Source organism: Chiloscyllium punctatum, chromosome 1 (assembly GCF_047496795.1).
Source record: "Chiloscyllium punctatum isolate Juve2018m chromosome 1, sChiPun1.3, whole genome shotgun sequence".
NCBI classification, from domain to species: Eukaryota; Metazoa; Chordata; class Chondrichthyes; order Orectolobiformes; family Hemiscylliidae; genus Chiloscyllium; species Chiloscyllium punctatum.
Window position 1 is genome coordinate 128,049,864 of NC_092739.1, and position 10,541 is coordinate 128,060,404.

At 41.6% G+C, this 10,541-nt stretch overlaps 1 protein-coding gene across 5 annotated transcripts in view; it reads right to left on the reverse strand.

The window, feature by feature from the left end:
* wdr7 (WD repeat domain 7) overlaps nt 1-9,440 on the reverse strand; it is a 657,873-nt gene extending 648,433 nt beyond the window's left edge. For 4 of the 5 annotated variants that reach the window (XM_072573951.1, XM_072573942.1, XM_072573934.1 and 1 more), the window contains exons 1-2: nt 9,334-9,440; nt 2,667-2,759 (exon numbers count right to left, since the gene is read on the reverse strand). The gene's annotated coding sequence lies outside the window, so the exon portion shown is untranslated. The remainder of the gene's footprint in view (nt 1-2,666; nt 2,760-9,333) is intronic. The other variant, XM_072573923.1, reaches the window with a different exon arrangement.
* Nucleotides 9,441-10,541: the final 1,101 nt, after the last annotated feature.

Here is a 10,541-nt window from a genome sequence, read left to right on the forward strand (position 1 = left end):
AGCCAATAATTTCCAGTCTTCTGCCCCACCTCCCCCCTTCTTAAACACGGATGTTACATTAGCTATTTTCCAGTCCTCTGGGACCTTCCTTGATTACAAGGATTCCTAAAAGATCACTAATGTCTCCAACAATCTCCTCAGTTTTCTCCTTCAGAACTTTGGTCTAGGTGATTTATCCACATTCAGACTTTTCAGCTTCTCCAGCACCATCTCCTGAGTGATGGCCACTACATTCACATCTGACTGTCTCATTAGTATGCTACTGGTGCCTGCTATCATGTGGACTGATAAAAACTACCTTTTCTGTTTCTCCACCATTTCTTTGTTCCCTATTACTATTTCTCTGGCCTCATTTTCCAGCAGCTTAATGTATGCTCTTGACACTTATTTGGCTTTTATAGCTCTAAAAACAATTTTACTTTATATTACTAGCTAGCATACTGTCATATTTCATCTTCTCATTTTTTTTATTATTATACTACGGCAATTATTATGCATGGCAATGTGATGTTATCCACTTTGGTAACAAAAAAAAGGCAGATTATCTGAATGGTGATAGATTGAGAGAGAGACCTGGACATCCTCATATAGCAGTCACAAAGTAAACATATACTGCTGCAAGTACTGCAAGCCGTTAAGAAGGTATATGGTATATTTGTCTTCAAAGCAAGGAGAATTTGAGTACTGAGAGCAGGAATATCTTGCTGCAATTATTCAGGGCCTTGATGAGACCACACCTGGAATATTTTGTGCAGTGTGGGTTTCCTTGTCTAGGAAGGATGTTCTTGCTAGAGAGAGTACAGCGAATGTTTAACCAGACTGATTCCTGGGATTGTAGAACTAACCTCTGAGGAGAATTTGAATCAGTTAGGATTATGTTCACTAGAGTTCAGGAGTATGAGGAGGGAATCTCATAGAACCCTATAAACATCTAACAGGACTAGACAGAGTAGATGCAGGATGGATGTTCCTGATAAAGTAGGGAGTCCAGAACCAGGAGTCAAAGTGTAAGAATGCAGGGTAGACTATTCAGAATCGAGAAGAGGAGAAGTTGCTTTACCCAAACAATGGTGTGCTTATGGAATTCACTACCACAGAAAGCATCTGAGGCAAAAATATTTTACAATTTCAAGAAGGAGTTGGATTTGTATTTGGGGCTAAAGGTATGGTAGAAATGTGGAAACAGACTACTGCGTTGGATGATCAGCCATGATCATAATGAATGGTGGAATAGGCTTGAAGGGCCAAATAGCCTCCTCCTGCCCTACTTGAACCTAAATCCCCAAAACATTAGCTGAGTTTCTAAATTAATAGCCTAGTGATAATACCACCAATCCATCGCCTCCACGGTAATCCCAGGTCAATGGTGGTTGGTCCAACAGATTCTATTCTTAACTATTTTAAGAGCAATTTGATTTAATTCAATATCTTCCAGCCTTAAGAGCATTCAAGAGTCAACTGCATTGATACGTATTTTATTTGATTTATTATTTTCAAATGTACCAAGATATGGTATATTGTACAAGTATGTTTTGCTTGCTAACCAGACAAATCATAACTTATACACGTACATCAAGATAATACAGAGAGTGCAGAATATAGCTACAGAGAAGGTGCAGAAAGATCAACTCTGATATAAAAGATATGTTCATAAGTCTGATAACAATGGGGAAGGACCTCTTCTTGAATTTATTGGTACTTTTTTTTAATTTTTATATCTTCTACCTGATGAAAGAGGGTGCAAGTGAATATAACTGGGGTGGGAGGAGTCTTTGATTATGTTCTGTTTTTTCCTGAGACAATAGGAAGAGTAGATGGAGTCATTGGAAAAAAGGCTGATGGACTGGGCTGCATTCACAACTAATTTCTTGAAGAGTTTCATAGATCAAACTGAGAAGCACGTAGGTAGCGTCCCTAAAGGACACTAGCGAGCCACTGAATTTTCCTGAAGAAGGGCTAATGCCCGAAACGTCAATTCTCCTGCTCCTTGGATGCTGCCTGACCTGCTGCGCTTTTCCAGCAACACATTTTTCAGCTCTGATCTCCAGCATCTGCAGTCGTCACTTTCTCCTACTGAATTTTATCATCCAATATTTTCAGGATGATCAACAGTAATGCTGCTTCTTATTTATTTGTAACCTGAACACATTCATTAATATAATCAATGGGCCACCATTGTAGTCAGTGAACATTTCACACCTCTAGAAATGTTCTGATTTTTGACAGCATAGTTTCAAAAATTACAAATGCATTCATCACAATCAAAATTTTGGACCACTTTTTCACAGAACACTTCAAAGAAAAATTACATTTGAGGGTCACGTTTAAAATTATTAAAGTTATGTTTTAAAGTGTATTCACACTTCAAGCAGCAGGTCCATAGGAACACTGCAACCTGCAAGTTCCTCTCCAAGCCACTTAACATCCTTACTTGGAAATATACTGTCATTCCTTCACTGCCATGGAGTCAAAATACCTAACAACGTTGTGGATATTGCAGTTCAAGAGGGTAACAGGGCCATTACGAATGGACAATAAATGCTGGTGCATCAATGAAACCCACATCCTCAAAATAATAAAAGAAATCCTAAAAATGAGTAACATATTAAACACACATACATAAGCAAACACATGTACAATTGCTAAACTTAGATTGATTCACTTACTTGTGGTCGGGTTTATAAAGAATTTCAAAGCCTGAGTGAAAACTAAAGGATTCCTCCACAAATTTTCAGTACCACCCAACACTCAAATATTCCCTATAGAAATGAAATGATTAGTGGTCAGTACCTTGTCAAAAGTTGTTAACCATTTCTACTTTAATGGTCTGAACAAAACTCAGCGCACAAAAACATCAAACAGCAAATGTTTTTTTGGTGAAAAACTTGAACTTGTTTTCCAATTGTATATCTCGCTCGCTACATTCCACTGGAATGCCACATCACCCTTCCCACACATGTTTTGTCCCAATGTGGACCACAACTTCTGGCTTTTCACCAGCTCCCCCCCAAAAAAAACCTCCTCTAATGTCACCCCTGCCCAGTACTGAACTTAGCACTAAAGGTGTGTCTGCGGCCTTGGTTACCGAGGAGGGGAGGTATACAGCAGTGTTCTCGACTCAGAGATGTACAACACAGTAACAGACCATTTAGTCCAACTCATGCATTCTGACCAGATATCCTAAATTAATCTAGTCCCAACTGTCAGCATTTGGCCCACAACCCTCCGAACCCTTCCTACTCATATACCCATCCAGGTGCCTTTTAAATGTTGTCATTATAATAGCCTCCACCACTTCCTCTGGCAGCTCATTCCATTAATGCACCACACTCTGCATGAAAATATTGACCCCTTAGGTCCCTTTTAAATCTTTCTCCTCTCACCTTAAATCTATGCCTTCTAGTTTGGAACGCCCCCAACCTGGGGAAAAGACCTTGGCTACTCACCCATTCCTGACTTTCATGATTTTATAACCTCTATAAGGTCATCCCTCAGCCTCTACCCTCCAGGGAAAACAGCCCCAGCCTATTCAGCCTCCCTCTATAGTTTAAGCCTCCCAAACCTTGCAACATTCTTGTAATTTTTTTCCTGAACCCTTTTAAGTTTTACAACATCCGTCCTATATTAGGGAGACCAGTATTGCATGTGGTATTTCAAAAGTTGTGTAACCAATGTCCTGTACAACTGCAACATGATTTTCCAACTCCTATACTCAATGCACTGACCAAAAAAGGCAAGCATACCAAACACCTTCTTCACTACCCCATCTACCTGCAACTCCACTTTCAATGAACTATGAACCTGCACTCAAAGGTCTCTTGTTTAGCAAACACCTCAGGACCTTACCACATGGTCAATAAGTCCTACCCTGATTTACCTTTCCAAAATTCAGCAGCTCACCTTAATCAAAATTAAACTCCATTCTTTCTTGTCCAATCTTCTCCCCATTGTCCCCTCTGATCAAGATCCCATTACTATCTGATGTAACCTTCTTCACTGTTCAATGCACCTCCAACTTTGGTGTCAACTACAAACTTATTAACCATTCCTCCTACGTTCACATTTACATCATTTATATAAATAATGAAAAGCCTTGGATCCACCAACAATCCTTGTGGCACACCGCTGGTCATAAGCCTCCAGTCTGAAAAGCAAACTTCTACCACCACCTTTTACCTTTTGAGCCAGGTCTGTAACCAAATGGCTAGTTCTCCCCATATTCCATGTGATCTAACCCTGCTAACCAGTCTACCATTAAGAATCTTGTGAAACGCCTTACTGAAGTCCACACAGATCAAGTCCATTCTGCTCTCATCCTGAACATTTTACAGAAGTCACCAAAAGGAAGTGCATGGAAATCTAGCAGTCAAAGGAAGGACTCATTACATGAGGATGAACATGACAGCAGATCACTTAGTACATTATAAATGTTATATACCCAGGCATCAGTGAACTCAAGTTTGACAGAACTGGGAAGACAATTTCAGACATCAGTTTTGTTTGGGTCTCTACTTAAACCTTCTTGATTAGATTATTACTAAGACTACAAACATAACTTGCATCTATAGAAGCATCTTTACCATACTAAGATACTGGGAGTCTGTTTAGCTCAGTTGGCTGGATTAGCTTACAGAGCAGTGTGATGCCAACAGCATGGCTTCAATTCCCATCACTGATTTAAGGTTACCATGAAGGACTCTCCTTCTCAATCTCTTCCCTCACCTGAGGTCTGGTGGCCCTCAGGTTAAATCACCACCAGTCGCTTCTCCCTAATGAGAGAAGCCCCGATGGTCTGGTAAGACTATGGCGACACAACAACTGCAACAACTTCAAAGTAGTTGAAGAAGTATTGCTAGACCAAAATTGAAACTGACGCACAAAATATTAAGACAGGAAAACCAAGTAAGCAAATAGGTTTCAAGGTTTTAACAGAAGCAAGAGGAGACAAGTTTACAATGAGAATTCCACAGCTTAGGGTCGAGGCAACTGGGAATACACAAGAAACAAGAAGTGGATGAATGATGTTACGGAGCAGTCAGGCTTAAGGTTTCTGTATTGACTGTACTTTGAATACCCAAGAGTGGTGAACATTTAATGCAGGCCCTTACTTTAAGCAGTGAGTAGCAACAATTTGTTTTACCATGGAGGACAGCATTGTCAAATTCAAACCTACTTTTAGTTGTTGATCCACTACACATGTATTTGATAGCAATCTGGACCATGAACAATGTTATTTTTTTTCCCCTTGCCCTCTTAGTCCGTGCGAAACCAAGTCAATTATAGCATCTCAGCTGCTGCTCTGGTGTCTCTAGCTTACTCAACCTACACATATGGGATGTACGATCTGGATTTAATAATAATAGTAATAATAAGACAGAAATTAGTGCCCTCAATGCCAAGAACATTTTAAAACAATTACTTTGTGTAGGTGGCATACTTCTAGAGGTGCTATGTACTTTTCAGCCTCTCTCTATAACCTCATTTGTTAATGACATTTACAGAAAGCTTTACATTTCACTGGGGTTCAACTGTGATGAACAAACAAAACTATAGTTTGAATCTAGTTGTCACCAATTAAACTACAAAATTATGTAATCACTGTAGTCCATATAAAAGAATCACCTGTAACACGGTTGTCCACTGCAAAAACTAAACCAAAGACCTTAAATAATGACTAGAGTCACAGAGATATACAGTACACAAACAGACCTTTGGTCTAACTTGTCAATGCTGAACAGAAGTTGTAAATTAAACATGTCCCATTTGCCAGCATATGGCCCATATTCCTCTAAACCCTTCCTACCCATATACCTACCCAGATAACTTTTAAATGCTGTAGTGGCACCACTTCCTCTAACAGCTCATTCCATACACTATGCATGATTCATCACACTTCTCCAAACATTTTGACACGAGGAAACGTAGCAAAGTCCAGAAACTAAAGCCAGTCTCAGTAATGGTAATCATGATACTATCAATTGACATGAAACTTCATCTGATTCACTAATGTCCGTGAGCTAAGGTGAGCCTTACCTGATCTGGCCTACACATGACTGGATGCCCAGAGCAATGTGGTTAACATTTAACTGTCCCCTAAACATAGCCTTGTAAACCAATCAGTTCAAGGGTATTAAGGAATAGGGCAACAAATGCTGGCCTTGCCAGAGACATGTTATCCCTTGGAAGATCTTTTTTTCAACAAACATCATCCCCACCCCTTTCCGCCTTCCACAAAGACCGTTCCCTCCGCGACTACCTGGTCAGGTCCACACCCCCCTACGACCCACCCTCCCATTCTGGCACTTTCCCCTGCCACCGCAGGAACTGTAAAACTGTGCCCACACCTCCTCCCTCACCTCTATCCAAGGCCCTAAAGGAGCCTTCCACATCCATCAAAGTTTCACCTGCACATCCACTAATATCATTTATTGTATCCGTTGCTCCCGATGTGGTCTCCTCTACATTGGGGAGACTGGGCGCCTCCTAGCAGAGCGCTTTAGGGAACATCTCCGAGACACCCGCACCAATCAACCAAACCGCCCTGTGGCCCAAAATTTCAACTCCCTCTCCCACTCTGCCGAGGACATGGAGGTCCTGGGCCTCCTTCACCGCCGCTCCCTCACCACCAGACGCCTGGAGGAAGAACACCTCATCTTCCGCCTCGGAACACTTCAACCCCAGGGCATCAATATGGACTTCAACAGCTTCCTCATTTCCCCTTCCCCCACCTCATCCTCGTTTCAAACTTCCAGCTCAGCACTGTCTCCGTGACTTGTCCGGACTTGTCCGACCTGCCTATCTCCTTTTCCACCTATCCACTCCACCCTCTCCTCCTTGACCTATCACCTTCATCTCCTCCCCCACTCACCCATTGTACTCTATGCTACTCTCTCCCCACCCCCACCCTCCTCTAGCTTATCTCTCCATGCTTCAGGCTCACTGCCTGTATTCCTGATGAAGGGCTTTTGCCCGAAACGTCGATTTCGCTGCTCGTTGGATGCTGCCCGAACTGCTGTGCTCTTCCAGCACCACTAATCCAGTATCAGTATATGGCTGCTGACTTGTTACATCTCAATATAAACTTGCTTCCTCATTTATTGATTTTATAACTAACTCAAAACGTAGCAATCTCACTTCAGTTTCATGCATTTCCTGGGCAAAACAAATAACTGATAGTTGTCTGGGATTGAGTTGCAAGAACACCAAGGTTAATGTCGAAAAGAAATCTGTAGAACAAGCTGATGCAGTGTCAACAATGACAAGAACCCTTGAAATATATGTTCTAAGTTAACAATGCTCGAAGACATCTGCACCACTGTTTTCTTGCTGTACAAATACTTGGAACTAAAATGGTACCAAAAGACATAAAACTAAATTTGTAATCATAGAACATAGGAATAGGCCCACTATGTCTATGCTGACCAACAAACACAAAACTATACTAATCCCACTTGTGCACACTCGGTGCAGAGTCTACTATGCCCTGGCATTTTAAGTATTCTTCCAGGTGCTTCTTAAATGTTACAAGAGCACCTACCTCCACTACCGGCTCAGGCAGCACATTCTATATTTCTACAACTCTCTGGGTGAAAACATATTTCTCATATCTCCTCTAAACCACTTGTTCCTCACCTTAAAATGTGTCCTCTGCTCTTAGACACATCTGCCAAGGAGATTATCACAATCAACTCTATGCCTCTCATAATTTTGTATACATCAATCCAATCCAATCCCAATTCAGAATTGCTCCAAGGAAAATAAACCCAGCCTATCCAGTCTCTCCTCATAGCTGAGACTTTCTATCCCAGGAAACATTGTTTGAATCCCCTCTGCACACCTCTAGTGAAATTACATCCTTCCGATGGAGTGGCAATTAGAACTGCACATGGTAGTGCACCCATCTGTGACTCAACCAATGTTATATAAGTTGTAATAAGATTTCCCTGTTCATATATTCAATGCCCCAGGTAATAATGAAGGCAAGCATCCAACTTGTCTTCTTCAACAGCCTATCTACCCATGTTGACACCTTCAGTGATCTATGGATTTGTACACCAAGGTCCTTCTGTTCCTCAGTACTCCCTAAGGACCTACTATTGTGTAAATCCTTCCCTTCTTAGACTGCCCTAAATGCAACTCCTCATACTGCTCAGGATTAAATTCCATCTACCACCAGCTGACCAATGTCAGGCTGCAGTCTGAGACCATTCTCCTCACTATCAAAACACCATCGATTTTCCTGCCATCTGCAAACTTTCTAATTATACCTTTGACATTCACATCCAAGTGGTTAACACACTTAGATGCACATAACAGCAAGGGTCCCAGGACCAAGCCCTGTGCTACACTGCTGGTCACAGGCTTCCAATCACAAAAACATGGTTACTTTTCCTTCTAAATCCCATTTTACCGAGGTGCTATAAATCAGTTGCAATTATGAGGACAGGCATACCTGAACCTGGTATGCGGACTGGTGTCGAGCTTTCACCCAGCAAAGCAGCTGGAATTATTGAAGCATTGTATCCAGGTATAGAATGCATCAGTTATCAAAACCAAATCATAAAAGTTTCAGAACACCCAGTCATTAATATTAATCACAACCATATCAGTTTCCTACCAAAGCTTTAGAATCCTAAATCCACAACCACCCTCACACCAAGATACAAATTACAATTCATCAAGGAATTTAATGCATACAATGCATGGAAAATGCAGGGTCTTATTTAAGACCCTGTCGGTAATCATTTGCAGAGATCAATATGAGCGTTGATTATGAATCCAAGACACAGGGACAGGGATCAGAGGTTATCACACAAACTCAAAATGACAACTTCCTGAATCAGATCAGGCTTAGACGAATTTAAAAGTCCTCCGGAAATTTCCGTCTGTCAGCTGGAGATTAAGATGTGATCATCATCAAACCCTTGTTTTTAAAAATGTGCCGTATCAGCTGCCTGAATATTGAGCAAATAAACACTTTTGGACATCAGGTACATTTCTGTACCATATCCCGAGGTTATAACCAGGGATGGAGAGTCATCAAGGCCACAGAGCAGCACAAAATAATAAAAAGGGCTCCGAGAGAGACTGGGGGAAGAGAACAAGTCCCAGCAATAAATGTTCACCAAAAATAAATCGATAGACATAAGCTGTGATCCTAAACAGCACAATTACATCCAATACAGACAAGGCTATAGGTTTAAAGGCCTGAATGAAATCTGTCAACGACAACACTTCTCGCTGATGTTTAAAAGATAGTTCCGAAGACAGTCAGAAGCAGAATGCAGGGTTCACCTTACAGCCAACCGCCTGCGCGTTATCACTCACTCTCACCTTCCCCGCTGCTTGTTATTTTCCTTCTAATTTCACTCCATGTTGCTGCAGCAGGTTCCAGCCCTGACGTTAGCTCACCGGCAACAGCGCCATTCAATCACGCACTGACTCGGCTCCTCCCAACCCCGACCCCGCAGACCTGCTGCCGCCTTGTCTGACTCCCTCGCCAGCGCCACCTGCCGCCACCTCCTTCTGCACTAGACATGATGTCCTCCAACTGTGGCAGGTGACCATTTTTTCATCCCCCCCCCCCCCCTCCTTGGCAGCTTATTGCACTTGTGTGAGGAAACATCACTGAGACAGCCTTGAAAAGAAGTGGCCTTTTTTTTAGGCTGCGTACATGTCTTCCTTGAAGCGGTGGTATCGTAGTGATGTTAATTGATCATAGAACAAAAGAAGACAGCACAAGAACTCATAGCAGGATTGGGACATCAAGTTGGCCTCAATTGCACTTTCCTGCCTGTTTTCCATAATCCTTAGTAACAGACACCACCTATTACTAATTAAAAATCTGTCTATGTCCTCTTTAAATTTACTCAATGTCCCTACAGTCCACCATGTAGTGATTGTAAAGAGGACAGCCAGATGAACTTTAAATATATGAGGCATTTGATTGGTGCTGTTAATCTGGTTCACTCAGGGAGCCCTGGGTGGTAGATTTCAACAGGAGTGTCAGAGGTTCTGTTCATTCTGAGATCTGGCTCTGAGAAAACTGGACCAGTGTCAAGTACTATTCATGTGCAAGTAAAGGGTGATTTGGTGAAAGGATATGGTCCTCTATGGAGTTATTTCACACCACACACTAGAATCATGAATTCCAGAGATTCATGAACCTTTGAGAGAGGTAATTTCCCCTCATCTGCTACCCCTTATCCTAAAACTATGACCTCTCATTCTAGAGTTTCCCACATGAGGAAACATTATTTCTATATCTTTTTTGTCAATCACCTTTGGCATCTTATATGCCTCAATTAGCTCTTCTAAACTCCAGAGAACATGGGTGTAAACCACTCAAACTCTCTTCATAGGACAAACCCCATGTGTCTGGAATCAATCTCGTGAACCTCCTCTGCGTTACCTCCAATACAATACATCATTTCTCAAATAAGGGTATCAAAATTGTATGCAGGCCTGTAATGTAGAATCCCAGAATTTTGAATTCAAGATTCAAATTAAAATCTAATGGTGCCAATGTCATTTTTTTCCCT